This window comes from Lycium barbarum, chromosome 8 (genome assembly GCF_019175385.1).
Source record: "Lycium barbarum isolate Lr01 chromosome 8, ASM1917538v2, whole genome shotgun sequence".
Classification (NCBI taxonomy): Eukaryota; Viridiplantae; Streptophyta; class Magnoliopsida; order Solanales; family Solanaceae; genus Lycium; species Lycium barbarum.
Genome location: NC_083344.1, coordinates 54,179,748 through 54,198,230, shown reverse-complemented (window position 1 = coordinate 54,198,230; position 18,483 = coordinate 54,179,748).

Here is an 18,483-nt window from a genome sequence, read left to right as displayed (position 1 = left end):
ATCCGAAGTTTTGAGTCATTCCACGTTGTTTTGAGCTTTTCACCATTGTTGAGTTGAAGAACTTGAAGTGGGTCTTGTTGATTTGGGTGAAATTGGGATTTGAAACTTATTCAGCTTTGTTCTACAAGTCGGGGGGAGTCTAAATTTGAAATTTGACGGAAAAACAAGTTGATTTGAAGGTAGTTGAAAATTTGAAATTGTTGGTGTTCTTGGAGATCTTCAAATCTTCGTGGGGAAGAAGACTCTCCACAAGGGCAATTAATCCAAAGTTTTCAAGTCAAGATTTGGGAAAAGTGTTTTTCTACCCCCAAAAGGGTAAACACGAGGTTGAGTGGGCCCAGGAATGTCATCAGATCCAAGAAATTTTGTCCAAAATTCGAGAAGTTCGAGTTCAACACAAAAATCGCTGAAGCTGGGAACATTGCAAATTATGGACCGTAAATCACTTTACGAACCGTAATTTGGGGTCGTAAATTTGGGTCTTGATACAGTAGCTCACTGTAATTTGGCAAATCATTAAATACGGACCGTAAACCACTATACGGACTGTAAATCACAATACGGACCGTATTCCATAACCGTATAAAGGGACCAAGGATTGGAGCATTCTGCCTCGGAAAGACATCGTTAAATATGGACTGTAAAGCATAATACGGACGGTAAACCACAATACGGCCCGTATCTTGTGGTTCGTAAAAGGCAAGGAACATTCTGTTTTGGGCATCACGGACACGAAATACGGACCGTAAACCCAAAATACAGACCGTAAACCACAATACGGCCCGTATCTTGTGGGTCGTAAAAGGCAAGGTACATTCTGTTTTGGGCATCACTAAATACGGACACGAAATACGGACCGTAAACCACAATACGAACCTTATTTTGTCAAGCTCAAACTGTATACTCAAGGTACCTTTTCAAGTCCAAATTTCATTTCATTCCACTTCCATTTCTCAAAAAAAAAATCTTGATCCTTAGTTGATGGTCTTGTTTTCAAGTTATCACCTACTCGGGCCCGAAATTTTAGTTATTTTCCCGATTTTTGAATTCCATTTTCTTGTGTCTCTCAACTAGTAGCCATTTAGTAGTTGTTCCTACTTGTGTTTGCTAGTTTTTGTGTCCGCATTTCTTTCGTGCTTTTCTTTGCTTTGCTTCGTTGTTAATTTCTTGGTTCAAGTCCGTTAGATTGAATTGAGCCGTCCGTCTTTCTTCGAGTCTAACAAGAATCCATTCCGACCTCAAGTAGCAATTGTGTACCTTGCAAGCAACCGAATCCAATCGAGAATCAACATCGGCCAATCCATTTAAGTGGTAAGAGGCAAGAGTGTGTGAACTCATTTGAGTGGTGCTAGCCAAGCACAAACGAGTGTAAACACGAAGGTGGTGAGGTTTCTTCACTACTAACGTGTTTGCTAAGTGTTATTTGCGGTACTTCTCCATGGATTCTGATTCATGTGGTGGCGATTATGATTGTTATGACGATGATGGTTGTAGTTACGAAGGGGAGGACTATAGGAGCTATCAAGGGTGTGACGATGGGGAATATGAGGGATATATGGGGAATGGTGATCATGAGGAAGTTCGGGGAGAGAATTACCATTTTGAAGGAGAATATGAAGAGAGTGGTACTCATGTGTCTCATGAGGAAGATGGGGATGAAGAAGAAACTTGTTATGCTTCACATGATGAAGGTGAAGGTTCTTATGCTATACATCATGATGATGAAGACGACTCGAGGTATGACTCTCCTTCACACGTGTCTTATAGGTCTTATGGGGAAATCCTTATACAAATAAGACTCGTGGAGGGTATGTCTATGGAGGTAGTGGAAGTGCTAATGTTGATTATGGAAGGACTTCTACTGGGCATGCATATGCTTCTTCTTGTAGTAATTCCTATCCGAAGCAAAGTGGCAAGAGTGGGAATGTGAATACTAGTTGGGGTCATCCTATACAAAAAAAGGTGGTCCCAAAGAGGCGATTCATAGAGACCAAGGTGAACATTAGTAGTAGTGAGGTATTTCTCATGGTTGATGATGATTGTTACACAAATTTCATCACCCCTCGTGCGGTTGAAGTGTTAAGGTTACCTTGTGTGATCCGGCGAAATCCTTATTATGATGAGGGAGGATATTGGGTTAATAGGAGGGTGATGGTATCCATTTCACTTGGCGAGTACCAAGAGGAGGTTTGGTGTGATGTTCTTCCAATGGATAATTGTCATGTACGTTTAGGAGTCTCTTGGTTCCAAAGGTGTGGAATCCCACGTGAACAAGATTGGCATCGATTTGTAGTGGACAAGAAAGGGAATTTCTCTTTCCATGCACACTTACTAGGAAGAGTCCAAAGTGCAAAAGTGCGAGAAACCCATGTGAAATGGCCTACCTTGGCTAAGGAAGCTAGTGGAGAAGAATATGAGAAATGGGAGTCCATAATAGATGAAATCTTCGCTAGCTACAACTATTCACAAGAAATGAAGATGGACTTAGTCGTTCAAACTTTTGACTAAACGCTTGTCAAATATTGGGAGTATGTGAAATGTTATGGCAGACAAGTGAGGAGTCCCATCAAGACTTGGGAGGACATGAAAATTATATTAAGAAGCCAATATCCCAAGCCACATGTGAGAAGAAATGAATCTTTGAGGGGTACCTCTTTTGAGAGAACCCCATGCTTGAAGGCAAGGACGGCGGCCACACCCATTCCTTCCATTGCTCAAAGGAGCTTGCATGAACACCAAGGTAAGATCACTTATCCTTATACTCCAACATCTTTGTGTGATTTTAATGTCAAGTCAAGCATGAAAGTTAGTTTACCTTGCGTTAAGCCTAATGCTTCCTTGCCGTGTATTGGTAATGCCGTTGTTGAAAGTGTCCCCACACTAGTTGATCCTATTGATGACTGAATGGATCCTTCTTGTAAGGTCGATTTGTTTCTACCTAGTGTTGGCACTTGTTCTTTGAATGATAGTGCATTATCGAATGAAGGTGCTCAAACACTAGTTGATCCTTTAGATGACAAAATTGATTCTTCTTGCAAGATCGATTTGTGTCCACTTAGTGTTGACACTTATGAATTGATTAGTAGTACAATGTCATGTGGTCATCATGTTAGTAATCCTTGCGAGTATGACATACTACCAACTAGTGTTGATCAACTTGCTTGTAATGATAATTCAGTACTCGAGGATCCTTGTGATGTGTTTAACGTACCTCTAGTTAGTGATAATGTTGATATAGTTGGTCAATTGAAAGAATGTGACATCTCACCCTTGTTTGTTTCATGTCAAAATGGGTCTCTTGATCGTACTTTAGTGTCATGTGATAAGACCCCAATTTGTAGTGGTGATGTGTGTCATGTAGATAGTCATGTGAGCAAAAATACATTGAAAGATGACATTGGTTCTTTTGAGAGTGAAATGACATGCTTTAACTCCTTATTGTTCATGGATTACTCTCTTGTAAAGGATAATGTTTTATTTAAGGATGACATGACTATTGAGAGTGATGAACCTAGTGGGGTGTTTGGTAATGTTGAACGTTTAGTTTCCTTTGGAGGCTATAATGTGATATGTAACCCACTATGGGCTGAAGACACTCTTTCCCATGATGGAGATCTTCCTTTGAGGAATTGTGATCCATTTGTGGGGAAGTAAAGTGTTACAAAGGAAGGTAATTCTTGTCTAGAAATTGCAAATTCTTCCTTTTATGTTCAACTTCATAGTAGCCCCTTCGATAACCTTGTCCTTGAACCGTATGGCGAGGTTTCATTGGGGAGTGATATTGATGAGGAAGTTATTTTACGTGATACCTTTCATTATTACTTATTTGCATATGATGACATTCTTGAGCATATAGGGAGTGCATCTTATGTGGGAGAAGGCTCTTATGATCTAGCCGATTATGTTCTTGACCATACTAGATGGATGTTCGCCCCATTTGATCCGGGTGCCACCTTGTGTGATTTGAAAGCACTATCTTGGGGGAGTCCTTGTTTGAAAAATGTGAGTGTTCTTGTTTGGACATTATGCTACATGTCAAATAGAACCAATGTCGAGTTGCATACTTCGTATTTTGAATCCATTGGTTTTATTACTCTATCCTTATGTCATGAACCTTGGAGGAATCAACTTCTTGATACCTCATGTGTGCAAATGTTAGTCATGATTGTCATAGATGTGTGGTTGTACCACAAGTTTGTTCATCCTTGGCAAGAATATGTGATTATAGCGTTGTGTGCTAACCCTCAATCCTTGAGGAGTATGTTTTTATTTGTCTCCCTTATGGTTTTGCAAGGTTTAGATTCGACGACGAATCCTTTTCAAGAAGGGGAGAATGATGCAAGCCGAGTTGCCTCAAGGACACTTAAAGGACCGTCTTGTGGAGCCAAAGTTTGGATGATAGCATGGAGAGGATGGATGGAAGAGCATTAAAGTGGCCAACGAGCAAGGAAGGCTATGTTTGCAAGAGGCCACATTCGTAAATTCAAGATTTCCATCTCCACAAGACTAGCCAAACAAGGCCCTTGCCTCATTAATGACATTTATGTAATAATAGGGTCTTCTATTATTTAGTTAGTATAAATAGCTAGTCTTTTATTTCATTAGGGGTTTTTGATGAATTGATGAAGATTTGAGTGTTTTAGGGTTATCTATAGAGAGAGAAACTTGTGAGAGGCCTTTGGTAGGCTCTTGTTGATTATTGATTGTGAGAGTATTGGTTGATTGGGAATTCAATTCCCTTGAAGTCATCCTAAGAGGTTGGTGTTATCTAGAGTGTAATTAGGAGGTCTTGGTTATTGAAGAACCTTGGTTGCCTAATTGTGCCTATTTTTGTGTCAATCTATCTATCTTTCTTTTCCTTTTGTTTATCTTCTTAATTTCTCATTTCCGCATATCCGTTATTGTATCAAGAACTATACAACAACAACAACAGTTACGACACACCAATAATTAATTCTAGCATCCCTTGCGATGTTTATTCATTCTATCAATCCTTTAACCAATTATACGATATCTTACAGGCTTGTTTTCTTCCAAATTTACGAGCCATATCAACAACAACACGACAACAACATCAACCACCATCCAAGTACAAGAAAATTACTTCAACATCATTTTAACAACAAGTTCGAAACAGTCCACCAAACTACAACATCAAAAATACGATTTTCGATCTTGACTTCGCAAAATTACAAACACACGGAAAAGAGTATAATATTACCATGAACTACAGCACCCATACATATCTATAACTATATTTCCAGCCCTTCAACATACCAAATTACCTTCAATACAATACCATGATAATGACAACACTAATCAAACTTCATCCAAATAGAACAACTCCAATTCTGCCCACTTACAACGCCAACAATAATCATGTAATTTTCTTACTTCCAATTTCGGCTAATACACTTTAATCTCTCCATTACAACATCATTAACTCCAATTACATTACAAGAAGAAGAAATCTTACCTCGAATTAGTTAGGACAGATCCTACAATCACTTGCACCAATTGCACCACTTCTTTTCCTCAACTCAATATTCTTGTGCTGCTGCCCCCTTGAACGTTTAAAGCACCTTGGGATTCAATCTAAAAATATTTTTTGCTAACATGATGAAGAACAGCCATGGCCGTGAGCAGCCATGGCTGAGTTATGCATTTTGTCTTCAAAATTTGTGAATGGAAATGTTAGCAATTAGTCATCAGATGACATATATATATATATATATATATATATATATATATATATATATATATGCAGCCTACCCTTATGACATGTGTCCCACTCAACTATACACCAATCATATTTAGCCATGTTTTGTGGGGCCCACTTAGTGGTCTAATTAGCTTAATTAATCATTAATCCCCATTTAATAATCTAATCATGGTTAATTAATCCCTAATATTTCCATACTGATTGTAATTAATTAGCAGATCGTGCACTTATTAAAATCGGGGATTAAAAGTCCTTATCTCATATCCCAAAAATAATCTCGTCCTTAAACTTATTTACGAATAATCCAACGTACAAAAATACGAGATATAACATCTAGCACTAGTCCATGGTCCCTTTTGGTACACACAAAATATTATTCTCAATCACCGTGGTCACACTTGTTAAGGCCTAAATTATTTCGGGACCTCAAACTCTTTGTACACCGAGCTCTCGATTTTTATCCATGAATATGATCGAATTCTCCGGGCTAGGGTAGTTTTGCTCATATTGGACGATTCAATTTCCTAGTCCAAAAATACGGGATGTAACATGAGATTTATGACTTCTAGACTTAGATTCATCATCGGTATTGTCATGTTCGTAACATTTCTCTTTTCTTTATCTCATATGAAGTTCTTTATACTCGTGGATTCATAGTTCCCAATATGTAGGAAAATCATGGAGACATAGGAGGATTCATACCATAAGATTCATGCCTTAGAAAGAAAGGACTAGCCTTACATACCTCTCTCGTTTAACAATTTCCATTGCTTGATTGTTCTCCTTCAATGCTCACGTTTCTACCTTCAAGAGAATTCGCATTCACATTAGGTAATCGATTATATGAACGTGCTTACTAAAGCTAGAGAACATTGGGCAGAATTTCCTTTGTTTATACAACCTTTCCCATATCGTATATAATCTCCCAAACATTTATAATAACCTTCACAATATCATAACCACCAATCGTCATTCATCTACATTACTCTCATTTCAAAATTCCACTTCAATTCATCCATAATCATGGTCATAGTATACTAGTATGTTTTCTCACATATAATGCTTGTCCCATGTCCTTAATATCATTTATAACATAACCATATCACAACACATCAATAATCATGACTCAATTCAATTTATCACTCAAAATGACACTATTCACACTTTCATGACCCATTTTCTATATCCTTCTACAATCCAAGTGTTTCAACTTTCAAATACCTTAAACAACATGTAAATACCATAAAAATTACCTTATATGGTGTAGGAATGAAGGGTGGAAACTCCTCACTTGAGCAAAACCCTAGTTTCACCTTCCCTTGTATTCCTTGTCTTGGATGAACTTTAATGAGTTTCTTACACTTGATTCACTTGGTTTGATGTAATTGATCACAAATACCCCTTGAATTCTTGTTGGAGAAGTGTAGAGAGATATTTTAGAGAGAAGGGGTGTGAAGGGAAATGAAATGAAATGAACTTGGATCCCTTTATTAATACATAAAATCTGCCCCGTCCCATTTATACAGACACACATACGGTCCATACAATTTATACGGTCCGTATGTGTGACCGTATAATGGTTCCAGTGAACACTGCCCATCTTGGCTAAATATACGGCCATACCTACGGTCCGTATCTTTCGTACTGTCCGTATAATGGACCGTACATTTCACAGTTTTCCGAAAATCATTTTCGTCGACTCGTTTGATCTCCAATCCTTATGGAACCTTCTTGACACTTTTTTATCACTTCATTAACAATATAGGGGACGTTATAACTCTTCTCCAAAGCATCATTAAGTCATCGTTAATTCTTTATTCGTAAATCCTTTCCGAGACATCTCGTATGTCTTGCCTCCTCTTGGCAACATTCTTCTTTTTCTTCGAATGTCTTTGAAATCTCATTTAGAATCGTCAAATGTTATTTCTAACTTATCAAAACATAGCATACGTCGCGCCCTTCGTCAGTCTATTCACTGTACTTGAACGGAAAATTTTTCGAGGTGTAACATTCTTCCCCCCTTGGGAACATTCGTCCTAGAATGTTAAGCTATCCGGGATTCTACGAAAATTTCATCATACATTTTCCTTCAACTGACCCGGAGTATCATGACCACACTATTCTTTCCTACCTCTTACTCCTCTTTTTAGATACCCACATGGTTTCATCGGCAACGTATAAATACTTGCAACTTACATAATCGTTTCTTGCGTGATTCGTGTACATACACATCTATACATATACATGTATCCATATCCGTATCTGTATTCATAATTGTACTCATTTACATATCGTATCCATAATCATATTCATATGCATATCATTTACATAGCATGCCCGACCACGAAGGTTCGGTGTTTCGCGTGCTCAACAATGGCTAGGTGTCACGACCCAAACCCATGGGCCGTGACTAGTGCCCGAGCTGGACACTCGTATTCATACATGCTAAATATAATCAACTGAAACGACGGACAGTATGGAAACTTGTAAAAGCAACCAAAAGATTCAAAACGCCATATGTCGTAAACCTGTCTCCTGAGGAGTCACGGCAGATCAAAGCATAACACAATACGCAAGCCGAAACAAACCATATCGACATAGCATACGGGAATATCCACAACAAACCATATTGACACAGCTGACCATAACCCATATACAACCCACATATGTCTACAGACCTCTAAGAGTATCATAGTAAAATATGACGAGACATGGCCCCGCCGTACCCCTGGATATGTATAAGTCTACATCAAAGATCTGTACCAAAATAATCTAGGCTCCGAAACAATGGAGCTGTCCAAACAGCTAGGCAGAAGTCCTAGGCTGGAGGATTACCAAACCGACTGTCTGTACCTGCGGGCATGAAACGCAGCCCCCCGAAGAAAGGGGGTTAGTACGAGATATGTACTGAGTATATAAAGCATGAAATACAATAAAGAGGATCATGACTGAAATAGATATTACAAAAGACAGGTATGACAATCAAGAAATCACTGTACTTGTGCCTTATGAAATGAAAATCATGCATAGCTATATCATATATCATATCCGGCCCATTATGGACTCGGTGAATAAAGTCGTATACATGTATACTGTGCCCGACCCATCAGGAGTCTTGGTGCCATCATCACATCATCATATCATCATATATATATATATATATATACCGTACCCGGTCCTCTAGTGAGGGACTCGGTGAATAATGCAGTGAAACTGTGCACGAAAACATACCCGGCCCGAGACTCGGTGAAAGATACATTAACAGCATGCACGAGCAGAGTAGTGAGCAACCATATGCAAACTAAGTCATATCTGAGACTCAATAGGATAATCAAAATGAACTATCATTTGAAAATCAAAGACAATGGTCATGTCAAGTATCCTTCGAATGTCACTATGGAATATATCAAATAGAACTTCAGGAATCATAGACACGTATCAAGATATAATGAAGTAAGTTCTGGGAATCAAGAACATTAGCCATCCTAGTGTCTCTAAGAATAGGAGCTTCTTTGGAGTTATACATTCGTCGTCTGTTTGTCTCACAGATCATGGCGAAAAGAAAGAAGGGATAGCTTTACATACCTTTGGCGCTTAATCCGTGACTTGATATGTATATTCTGCCAAAAGTATCTCAACCTATATTAAGACGTCAAGATTATGGTTAAGCTACGGAAAGGCTTAAAACGTACTTCAACGTTAGTAGCTTATTTCTAGACAATTGGGCAGCACCTTCCCTATATTGCTCACTCTCCTCACATCTAAGCTAACTATACAACAACCAAAATAACATCAGCAACGACACGTCTAAGTTATCACATCAAGAACTAGTAAAAACAAGATCCAAGGATACCCCGAAACAGCCCGCATAACATTCCAAATCAGTCCACACATTACAACATTCAATAATAGTCAACATAACGACTACGACATATTCAAGTTTCTTTTAATAATCTATAACCACAACACTTCATCGAAACGGCCTTTTAATAGTCCAACGATTACAACCACCCAAAATCAATCTTTCGGACTACTAGAAGTACGTTTTAAACTTATCTTTTCTTTCGAATCAAGCAACACAACAATCAGTGACTATTATCCATATACAAGAAAATCCCATCAATAACTTAACAACAGCATGCCCCAAACAGCCCATCAATTATAACAACACAATACGTAATCCTAACTATACTTAATCCTCCAATTCCACAAGAATAGCCCATGAAATCAATACAAACTCTAGCATGATTTAAGCTTTCCTTTCACTTTTAACACATAATCCATAACATTAATAACAACAATAACAATCAAACCCAATCTAATTGGAACAACTCCAATTCTGCCCACTTACACGCCAACATTAATCATGCAATCTTCTTACTTCCAATTCCACTTAATACAATTTAATCTTTCCATTACAACATCATTAACTCCAATTTCGTGACAAAAGAAGGAATCTTACCTCAAATTTAATTAGGACAGACCTACAATAACTTGCACCATTTGCACCCCTTCATCTTCTTCAACTTAAACTCTAACCTTGCTGCTCCTTTAAATGCTTAGAACACCTTAGGAATTTAATTTTCTTGCTATCAAAATATGAAACTTGGTCGAGAGCTTGGCAGCCATGGTTGTTCATAATTCTTTCTCCAAATCAAGATGAAGATTAACAATTTATTTGTGTGGAGGAGGGCTGGACATGAGTTTTCAAGGGCTTCCATGGTCGTGAGCTTTAGGAGCTGCCATGGCCATGAGTTGCCATGGCTTAGGAGCTTCTCTCTCTTCAATTCAACTTTGGTGAAGATGAATTATTAATATAGCTAACAAATTAGTCATCACTTTTGACTATATATTTGCAGCCTACTAAGTTGACACATGTCCCACTATGGCATGGACCAATCCTAATCAGCCATGTTGTAGTGGGGCCCACTTAGTGATCTGGTCATGGTTAATTCTGATCATGGGTTATTCTAACCATGGTTAATTCTGATCATGGGGCCCACTTGATACACTAATTAGAATAATTAATCATTAATCCCCACTTAATAATCTAATCATGGTTAACTAATTCCTAATCTTCACTAATGTTTCCATAATAATAGTAATTAGCTAGCAAACCGTGCATTATTAAAATTGGGATTAAAAAGTCGTTGTCTCATATCACAAAAATAATCTTGTCCTTGAATTTATGTCGATTAGCTTACGAATAATTCAACGTACGAAAATACGGGATATAACATCCTTCCCCCCTTTGGAACATTCGTCCACGAATGTTAAACTAGTCCTGCACTCCCAATACTTCTTTAAATGTTCTTTTATTGATTTATGCCCTTCACATGGTTCTTTCATTGGTCAATTCCATCCAATTCATTATAACGCATTCCACATCTCTAAGTAACCATTCCCATAATATTTTCTTTTTCTGTTGCTTCTCGAGTTAATAATTCCACGTCGTTGTCTTACCCCCCTCCTTATTTCGCAGTTGGTTGATAGTTGTATTGCGAGCTCTTCTGCTGAAATCTTACTCACTCCCTAGTGCACTTAGTCATAACTCGACTCTTTCTTCTTCTATAGTTACTCCCTTAAGATGTATCGTTCACTTCATCTTACCTCTTAATATTTAAATAAGATTTTATAACGCGCAGACGTCCCTCGTCTATTTATTAGACGTCACAATCCTTGGAGTATTTCATGCCTCTGGTAACCTGTAGACCCTTCACAGACTCTATGAATAGGACAAAATTTCCCGTGGTGTAACATTATTTTACTTCAATAACCTTACATTGCTCCGCTGTTACAGTCCATCTTCTGGAATCTTTAGCATCATGTATCACTCCTCGACTTTCTTTTTAAAAGATTTTATGTGTCACTTTGCCTTTAGCTCTTAATCTCGATCTTTAGAGTTGGCTATCAAGTAGCGCTGGAGCTCCCTCATATTATAACTTTACATAGCTGCTCTGTGGTCTGTCTATTATTAACTGGTATAATTCTGAAAGAATTTTTTATTTGACCTGTAAATTCACTGTCATCCAGTAACCAGCTTGTTCTAATCGTCTCGCTTAAACTATTTCACAATTTCGCTTAATCCAACTTGTAACACTTTATGCATATTATCTCGTGTCGTTTCTTTATTTTTAATTCAAACCCTTCTATTGCCTCTTTACTCAGATTTTGCTCTTAGTTTTTGTATCACACATTATGTTGCAATCTTTACAAGAATATGCGAAGGTGCTCAAATTAGCCCGAGAAATACCTTAGCGTTGTTTCACTAGTATTTATGCTTTACCTTGCATTCTTCTCGCGTATCTTTCAATGGTATCGCGGCTCAGCTATGGCCATGTCCTATTTGCTCTCAGTACTAATTCTATCCCGGTAATTTGGCTCAAACCATTTTGCACCTTTCCTTAATGTGTCCAAAATATCACAACCACATTGTTATTACTGAATCCTTACTCTTCTTATCAAGTATTCACTTAGTCTCATTCTTAGCATACAAATATTCGTAGGTTGCATAACTATTCTTGTACAACTTGTATAAACTATCCAATCTTAGTCATAGTCTTTCCTTCTCCTGGTTCATTATGCTTTACATAACTCATCCGTACTAAAACTCGTTCGTAGCCTATCTTGTCATATTCCTTTCCCTTCCTTTATTCACCCCTTTGATTTTCTCATATCCTACTATAGGAGAGTTTCTATCCCTTCCCTTTGCTACTTAAAAGTCGCAATATCATTAGCGGACAACTCTATTTCCAAATCTTAGCCTCTAATCTAGTATGGCATTGCTATTCTTTATAATATCTCTTAAGTTACTCGTTACCATTCTCTTATCGTACTCTTTCTTTTTATAAGTACCCACTTTTTAATGTCATATCATTCAAGATCTTTACAAATAATTCGCAGCACTGTCTCAAATACCATCCTAACTTCTATCCTTTTATGGTTGGCTTTCAGGTCTTACTAACTTGTTTCAGCAGGGGATCTCACTTGAAGTTTAAGTATCCATATCAAATATATTGCAGTGTCAATTGTTTCCATCTTACACTTGCATTTCTCTCACCCGCTTCCCCCCTTAAGGGTGTACTTATACCATTAGCTGTTTATATTCTGCTCTATGTCCCTATTTCCAATCTCAAATTCACCTGATCCGTTTTTTTTCTAACTCACTTGGTATACTATACCATATCCATGTCTTTTCTTTATAATTTATAACTTTGATTATCCACGTATGAAACCTTAACAAAATCATGAAGCGATGAGAACCTTCCTATATATAGTACAAAATCTCATCTGACCATCTGTACTCGAGTAGTGCAACCCATGTAGCAACTCATCCAAGGCCACATTCCACTTACTCCAATCAGTAATTAATTAGTACTTATAGTCGTTCCAAATTCTCAATTAGGTAGCACTTATATTCCGATGATAAGTGTCCAAAGTTCCCTTGTAATATTATCTTTATCCCAACCTATATCATCTGTTTCCTTTAATAAATTTACAATACATTATTCGTTCCTCATGTTAAATCCTGTACTTTTGTACGTTGATTTGTCGTAATTTAATCGACATAAGTTAAAGGGAAAGGTTAATTTTTGAGGTTATAAGTATTTATGCGACGCTTAACGAATGATAAGTAAGTGGTGTGGAGGTTAGAGGTTAAGCGAATTAGAGAGTATAAGTTTATCAATATTATACTCGTACTTTCGAGCTATGGTTCGAACCGCTGGCACCAGATATTTTGATCATACACAACTATGCAAATAAAGAGATTGGTGAATAAAAGGATGAGGGTCCTAAAATGATTTAAGATTTAAAATTGTGGTTACGGTGATTGGAAATTATATTTTTTTTGGTGCGTATAAAGAGGCTATGGACTAAAGTTATACCACATGATTATGATATTGGGTATCAGAAGTGTGTTAAAAATTATCACTATTTAAGTGAATTAAGATCAAGAAATTAATTATGCGCGTAGTTAGTTAAATGGAGAATTATAGTGGAAGGTAGAAGAGTTAATTAAAGAAATGTTTGGATAATTGGTGAGGGGACAACATGTCCACATGTCACCATGTGAGAAAAGTACCAAAGTGACTATGCATTTAATGGACAGTAAGTGGCATATTGGAAAGGATGAGATTTAACTTGCTAGGATGTGGACCCCACGGTCAATAATAATATGGCATCATTTGAGAGATCATTTCTCTTATTAGATATAAACATATACAACAATTGTCTAGAATTAAAAGAGTTCATAAGAAAAGTTGGCTGCAACTATACGGAGAAAACAATGAAGGATCTTTTTCCTCTTTCTCTTTTAGTAACCCTTGATGTGCAGCATCCAAATACTTAGTAGCAACAATGATCATTTCCCTTTATAGCAGCAACGTACTGCTATTTTCATATGTATCAACTTGATGTTGCATTTTACAGATGTGATGTATAATTTTTTCTCAAGAACAATATTCGAGTTTTGAGCATCGCTTCGATCTCGTTGTTTCATTTGTCACGTGGTTGAATTCGGGCTTCCATCAACATGAATTAAAGTGGAAGAAGATTATTTCTTGGAGAATAAGGTAAGAATTCTCCTCTACTAGATATATTTAAATTCGTCCAGGGCATTGTTAAATTGTGAGACGAGAACTATGAAATTAATTGCGGGAAATCGGATAAATTATTATTGTTATCATGTGGGCTGTTTGGTGGTTGTTATGAATTATTTTGTGGGCTGGATTTGATATGAATATTCTATTACTGTTGTTGTTGGTATTGTTGTGATAACAGGAGATTAATTGGAAGCTCGGGTTAGGCGAGTTATATAGGGGAAATGCTGCCCGATTTCCGTTAAGTTCTTAACTAACGAAGATCCTAACCAAGAAAGTGTGAACTAAAGAATGATTCCTATTAGTGATTGGTTGTAGGTTTATAAGCTAGAAAGTATAGTTTACTAACGATAACGTTACTTTCATATTAAATAGGCTAAAGGGGCGACACAGCAAACTTGGTTACGGTTAACCTATAACAGGTATGTTAAGCTATCCCTTCTTTCTTTTGGCATGTCTTAGATATAAGTGACGTATGATATGAACTTTGGGATAATTCCACTCATAAGTTTCGAGTGTGATTCATGATCCTTATTCTCTTCTTGATGTTAGAACTCTTAAGGTGATTCAACTATTGCCTCTCAAGTCTTCTATATGTTGGTTAGTAGTCGGTATTTATAAGCTCCTATCCTTAGAGACTCTACGATGACTAATGTTCTTGACTTCCCTAAGCTATTTCACATTATCTTGGTAAATGTCTATGATTCCTGAAGTTCTATTTTGATATAATCCACTGTGACATTCGAAGGATACTTGATATGATTATTGTCCTGATATTCAAGTGTTAGTTCATTCTATCTATTCTATCGAGTCTCAGATGACGATTTGATTTGCATATGGTTACTCACTACTTTGCTCGTGCATGCTGTTATTATATCTTTCACCGAGTCCCCTGATGGGCCGGGTATGCATTAGTGCACAGTTTCACTGCATTTTTCACCGAGTCCCTCGCTATAGGGCCGGGTACGGTATATGTAAATGATGATATGATGATATAATGATAAAGATTAAATGGGAAAGTAAACAGAAAAGTATAACAAGTACAGTTTGAGTTGGACATACGAGGTAAGTTCATCATACTGTTGTTGGTATTGGGAGCCCTGTGTGGGTATGATATATATATATATATATATATATATATATATATATATATATATATGTTGGCCCTGTGAGGCATTGTTGGTATTTCCTGCATGCAGGTTTTGAGATAGTAAGGAATACAGAGGAGACTCAGGCAAAATTTTCCTAGAAATAAAAAGAGAATGAGATATAAGTTCATAATATGTCTTTAAAGGTCGTGTCAACAGTAATGGCAGGATTTTGACCAAGTTGCAAGTCTGGCTTCGAGAAATAAAGTTAACTGTTGAATTGATAGTAATTGTAATTATGAAGTCGATATCGATATGATAAAAAGAAATGCTAGGATAACTTCGAAGGGCTTATGATACTAAGAGATGATGTAGAAAAGGGTGGCAAATCTCAATAGAGCGTTATATTGAGGTGACGACTGAATTGATAAGCAGGGATAAATTAAGACGAGTTTATAGTTAAAAGGAGTAGTGGTATGATTGAGACAAGAGTACGGAGGAGGAAGAATTGCAATGAATATGAATGTATTGATAAGAAAGCTTGTGAGATATTAAGGATAAGATTGATGAGAAAGTGTAAAAGTTAAGTATGCCTACTCCACAGAGTGTAATTAAACCATAGTAAGAATCGTGAATATGGTTAAGAAGTGTTACACTATAGGATTGATTACGAACAGGATATATGGTGAATATAATGAGTAAAGCCTAGCGAGGAAGTTACTAAAAGATATGACGTGACCTAGGTGACTAAGGTATAAAGGCAATGTGAAATGGAAAGGCAAGGTATGGAACGGATGAAAAAGACTTATAAAGTTCTATAGGGAAATTCAGAATAAAGATTATGCGATAACGGGAACGAAAGCGAGCACAAAAAAAAGGGAGTTAATTAAAAGAAGGAAATAAGAAGGAAGCGAGCAAGACAATAGTACAGTAATAGGTTATAACATGTATGGCCGAGGACACGAGTAATATAAGTGGTGGAACAGCGAAGGACTAAACTATAAAGAGACGAGCAACGAAGCAGAATGAGTGCCAGAAAATGATTGGGGTGATAAGAACAAATTGGGATGAACGGAATACACTTTGAAAAAGAGAGAGATTATGCAGGAGTAGTGGTTTCCGAAGGATACAGGGGTAGCATGAGATTCCTCGTGCACAGAATAAAAGACGAACATAGATTGGAGAAATGAAAGGAGTTCTAAAGGAAACACCTAAGATAGACGTGATTAATTGGGTACGAGTATAGAACAAAAGGAAAATATATAGCTATGAACTTAAAGGTGTAGTAGGATGACAAGGTGATAAGATAAGACTATCATTAAAATTAACTTGACTTCAGTTTGAATAAGTTAGAAGTCGGTACTGGGTACAGAACAAGGATAAAAGTGCATAAGGCATAAAGGAGTACTGCATGTATATGACTCCACCTCAGAAACAGTGAAATCCTTAAATGACAAGTACACCCTTGAGGGGGGAAGCGGGTGAGAGTAATGCAAATGTAAGATGTAAACAATTGACACTGCAATATTTGATATGAATACTCAAACTTCAAGTGAGATTCCTCGCTGAAACAAGTTAGTAAGATCTGAAGGCCAGCAATAAACGGATAGAAGTCAGGATGGTACTTGAGACAAGACCGAGGATCATCTGTAAAGATCTTGGATAATATGACATTAAAAAGTAGATGCTTATAAAAAGAAAGAATACGACAGGAGAATGGCAACGAGTAAGTTAAGAGATATTATAAAGGATAGCAATGCTATATTAGATTAGAGGCTAAAGATTATGGCAATAGAGTTGATCGCCAATGATATTGCGACTTATAAGTAGTAAGGAGAAGGGATAGAGAATCTCTTATAATAGGATATCAGAAAAATCAAAGGATGAATCAAAGGAAAGAAGTATGACAAGATAGGCTACGAGTTGTACGAATGAAATATGTAAGGCAGAATGAATCAGGAGAAGAAAAGACTACAACAAAGACTGGACACACTTTCTGTAAGTTGTACAAGAATAGTTATGCAACCTATGAATATTTGTATACTCAGAATGACACCAAGTGAGTACTTGATAAGAAGAGTAAGGATTCAGTAATATCAATGTAGTTGTGATATTTGGGGTACATTAAGGAAGGATGTAAAGATGGTTTAAGCTAAATTACCAATATAGAATTAGTACGGAGGGCGAATAGGACATGGCCATAGTTGAGCCTCGATACTGATTGAAAGATACGAGAGGAGAAGGCGAGGTTAAGCATTAAGACTAGTAAGACAACGCTAAGGTATTTCTTGGGATAATTTGAGAACCCACATATATTCATGTACGATTGCAACGTGATGCGTGATAGAAAAGCTAAGAGCAAAATCTGAATGAAGAGGCAATAGAAGAGTTTGAATTAAAGATAAAGAAAGGACACGAGATGATATGCCTAAAGCTTTACAAGTTGGATCAAGGGGAATTGCGAAGTGGGTAAGCGAGACGAACAGGACGAGCTGGTTACTAGAAGACAGTGAATTTATATGTCAAATCAAGAACTCGTTTAGAATTATACCAGTTAATAATAGACAGATCATAGAGCAGCTATGTAAAGTTATAATATGAGGAAACCTCTGCGCTACTAGATAGCTAACTCTAAGGATTGAGATTAATAACTAAAAAGTAGAGTGACAGTTAAAGTCTCCTAAAGAAGTTGAGAAGTGATACATGAGGGTAAGGATTCGAGATTATGGACTGGAACAACAGAGCAATGTAAGGTTATTAAAGTAAAATAATGTTACACCTTGGGAAAAATTTTGTTTCATTCGTAGAGTCTGCGAAGGGTCTACAGGTTACCGAGAGGCATGAAATACTCCAAGGATTATAAAGTCTAATAAATCGACGAGAGACGTCTACGCGTTATAAAATCTTATGTAAAGATTAAGAGTTAAAAAGAAGTGAACGATACATCTTAAAGGAGTAACTTATAGAAGAAGAAAGAGTCGAGTTATGACTAAGTGCACCATGAATACAAGTCAGAATCAATCAGTGCCAGTACAACTGAACAGTATGCAGACAAGAGAGAGAGTAACATTTC